The sequence below is a fragment of the Microtus ochrogaster genome, unplaced genomic scaffold (assembly GCF_000317375.1).
Source record: "Microtus ochrogaster isolate Prairie Vole_2 unplaced genomic scaffold, MicOch1.0 UNK13, whole genome shotgun sequence".
NCBI lineage: Eukaryota > Metazoa > Chordata > Mammalia > Rodentia > Cricetidae > Microtus > Microtus ochrogaster.
In genome coordinates this window covers 1,817,732-1,822,211 of record NW_004949111.1, presented here as the reverse complement: position 1 = coordinate 1,822,211, position 4,480 = coordinate 1,817,732, and positions in this window count along the sequence as shown.

The following is a 4,480-nucleotide window of genomic DNA, read 5'->3' as shown; positions in this document are numbered from 1 at the left end:
TTTCTTTTATTGGTTAATGAAGAAAGAACTGACTTGGCCTCTATCATGGGATGAGGAAGGTGGAATCAGAGAAAAGCCATGGAGCCACCATAGATAGACACTGTGAACTTTACCCAGTAACCCACAGCCATGTGTTGACACACAGATGAATAGAAATAGGTTATATTAATGTAAGAGTTAGCTAATAAGAAGCTAAAGCTAATGGGCCAAGCAATGATTTAATTAATACGATTTCTGTGTGATTATTTTGGGTCAAAGATAATGGGGCATCAGGAAACGAACAAGTGGCTTCTCCATTAAGAAGAGGCAATATTATCATTTGTAACAACATAGATGAAAATTGATGGTATCATTTTAAATAACACTGCAATTAAGCTCATTGTTCTGTAAAATCTTAAAAAAAGTAAAACTCATAATATCATACTATAGAATGAGGATTACCAAAGAATGAGAGATTTGGAGCAAAGAAAAAGTATGTTCTAAAATTTGTGAACCTCCAATTATAAGATGAATGACTTTTGTAGATTTATTATACAGCTTGATGACTATAGAAATTACAACAAGAAAATACACTTTAATTTCTTTAACTACAGACAGAAAATAATGGCTACATATATTCACAAATGTATTGAATAACTTTACAATAATCACTTCACAATATTTTATATATCAAACATCATAATATATACTCTCAATGCTACAAATTTTAATTATCAAAGCTAAGTAAACTAATCCCTCACAACCTTTGACCTGCCTAAGGACTGTGTATGCAATGTGTACATTTTTTTCCACCCCTTTCCATTTATGCTCATCAGGCAGAAAGGACCAAGCCACATTGCTAAGCCAATGAACACCTGCTGGAGGGCTCTAAGAGAGCCTAGAAGCCCCTCTACTCAATTCCAGCAACACTGGCAAGTCCATTTATTCTTGCTACACACAGTTGATCCCTTCTCACAGCAGACACCAGATGCCCAACACCAACTGCAACCATCAACTGGACATAATGACCACACCTCTCATGAGAGAGACCCATACTAGCAAATCCCCCCTACATCTGCAACATATGAGGCTCTCTCATTTCCTGTGCCTGTCTTCTATCTCCACTCTTCTATTTCTTCTCTTTAGACAGAAAATACCTGTATTTTATTACCAACTTCATCCTGGAACTACCAATCTTACCCGAATCTGTATCCTGTATTGTCTGAGCACCTCCCTCAAATTCCTCAGTATTGGTTATAAGAATCCTCTAATCTTACAGAACGTGTCTGCTCCTGTACTTAGAAACCTCACTTAGTTCACCATGAGCTGGAACTATGTTTAGAACTCAGCTTCAAGCTCATCAATTATTCCACATACAGTTGATCACAACATGCTGTGAATTAATTCTTCTATACACTGTGAATATTGCTCTCATTTGTTAATAAAAAACTGACATTCCAGAAGTTGAGCATGAATTATATGTGGGACACTCAGACACAGAGGACTCTAGGAGGAGGAAGAGTGAAGTCAGGAGAGAAACTAGCTAGCCATTAAGGAAGCAGGACATATAGAAAATGAGGTAACAAGTCTAGAGCCATGTGGTGAAGAATAGGCAAGAAATGTGGGTTACATGTAAGAGTTAGTTGGTAAAAAGCTTGAACTATTGGCCAAGAATTTATAAGCATCATTAAGCCTCTGTGTCATTTATTTGGGAGCAGATGGTCAGTAGAAGTAAATTTGTCTACACAGCAAGTTGGGATAACAGAAAACATACCTTCAAGCATTTACTTAACAAAAACAAAAATACAAGATTTCCATGTCACAAAACAATACCAGTGACTTTAGATGACTAGGTCTTGTACAAAATACACAAATAGGACTAACCAAATCATAGATCTCCACCAAAAATTAGTAATTCCCTAGTAATGTTACCTATGAAGTTATTACAATTATATACAAGACAACAATCTGTAAAAACAAACAAACATACAAAGAAACAAACATGATTTTAAAAATGCAGAGGATATGGAGCCGGGCAGTCATGGCACATGTCTTTAATCCCAGCACTCGGGAAGCAGAGGTAGGTGGATCCCTGTGAGTTCAAAACCAACCTGGTCTACAAGGGCTAGTTCCAGAACAGTCTCCAAAGCTACAGAGAAACCCTGTCTCAAAAAAAAAATGCAGGGCATATGAATAAATGCTAGAATGAAGACCACAAAAACAGAAATACAGAGGTAAATAAAATGATGGAAACAATTCAAGATGTGAGAAATAATTTAGCAAAGAATCTCTGAAATTTGACCTGAAAAATTAGAAAATTCAAACAAAATATTCAGAGGAAATTTTCATCCAACAAATTGGATGAAATGGGAGCAGATTATCCATTTGCCAAAGTAGAAGTAGTATGTTCTTTCCCAGGTCTGATACGGTGAAAGGTTGCAAATGAAGGGAGTCATGTCAGGGCCCAGCAATGACATGGACTCAGGCAGTGCTGGACTCCATTTTGTAGCTGTACCAAAGAGTTTCACAATAGCCTGGAATGGAGTATAGCAACGGTTTATTTATATGGGGATAAACTCACAGTAAGTGTCGCCAGCACTTCTGCTTATGCTGGGAACTGGAACCAAATACAACAGAAAAGAGGGCCACACACTTTTTGTCTGCAGTTATAGTACATGAGACTATGCCCAAAGTGTACTGGTATCTTTTTTTTTCTGGTATCTTAAAGGCTATTGGGTAAAGGAGTTCCCACAACAAAACATAAATATATGATTTTATGAAATGGGACTAAAATCAAATCAGAAAGTGCTTGGTTACTCCCATGATATTTATGTTACTATTACTCAAGTGGGCATGTCTTCCAGTCCAGTAAATATTGTAGCTCACGGGGTACAAAGTAGTGTAAATTTGGTATTACCTGCTTTATTTCTCAGGTATGTAGTTTCTACAGAAATAGGATTTTAATTATGGAATGTAGCCTATACTTTTTGGATGCCTGTAGGACATCACTGGCCAAGAACTCCAAAAGAAACAGCCCATTTCCCGGCACTGGGCTTTTTGTTAGCCTCTACTGTCTAGTACTCCTTTTTGTTTTTTATTGAAAATAGATTCTTCTTTCATACAATTCATCTCACCCACAGTTTCCCCTTGTTCTACCCCTTCCAGTATCCCCAACTTGCCTCCCTTATCCACTAGATTAACTCCTCTTCTGTATCCCTTTAAAAATGAACAGGTCGCCAAGATACAACAACCAAACATGACAAAACAAGTTACAATAAGAAAAGGCAAAAACCTTCACATTGAGGCTGGAAAAGTCAACCCAATATGAAGAAGAATCCTAAGAGCAGGCAAAATAGTGACAGCTCTGCCCTGCTCCTACTCCTACAGTTAGGAGGTCCATAACAATGCCAAGCTAACAGCCATAACATATATGTAGAGGACATGGTGCTGACCCATACAGGCTCTGTGTTTGCTTCTTCAATCTCTGTGAGTCCATATGAGTTCTACTTTGTGGCGAATTTTCTGACCAGCAGGAAAGAACAGCCACCAGACGAGGATTCTTCTCAAATCACGCTTTATTGGAGCCTCTTGGTTGTAGGGAGAGCAGAAAGCAAGGGGCCCGGAGCCCTGAACTATAGCTGCTTATATAGGGAGTCTGCCTAGCAACTTTTGATACTTAGATACTTTAACTGCTTTTCTGGAGACCCACCGGCAGGAAAGAAAGCAGGGGAACATCCCTGTCAATTACAGACCAGGATGTTCCCCTGCTTGTCAGGGGAAGTGTGGGCAGCTAGATCACAACAACTCACCCTGTTTTCCAGTGGAAGAACTGCAACCCTAATATGGAGTTATCTATCAAGCGAGGCTGGGGCCAAATGCCATCTTGTAATGGCAACTATTCAAATCGGCTCCCAGCACTACTTATTTGATTCAGTGGTCCAAGTTCTCCTGGTGTTCTCCATTCCCTCTCACCCCTACAGTCTTTCCTCCCCTTCTTCCATAGGTTTAAATTTACTTTTTCTTGTTTTACTCTTACAATTGAATATGAAGTCCTTTGATTTTAATTTGGCATGAATTTTTTGAGGGATATTCTTCAGTTTATAAATCTTTGTCTGATATCAGCCTACATTACCTATGGAATGCTAGTTGCTTAGAATGAGTTGAAATATATTCTTTAATTTTTAGTCATATTCAATAACTGGAACACACATTTGTACTTTTCTTCCTCAAATAAAGGGTAACACTTGTAAGTAAAGAGACCAGCACTTCTGAGTATTTTGTGGTAGGAATTTTAGACAAAATACTTTTATTAAGAATCATTTCCTTCACAATTTAAATTTTTAAATTATTATACAACTATAGTTATTGATAGTATTATTTATTCTTTTAATGTGCTATGATATGCAAATACAGGATTTTTTTCTTTTTATATGCTATTATGTCCTGAGAATGCACAATACCAAATTATCAAGGAGACAAATATATTCTCTCTCTCTCCCCC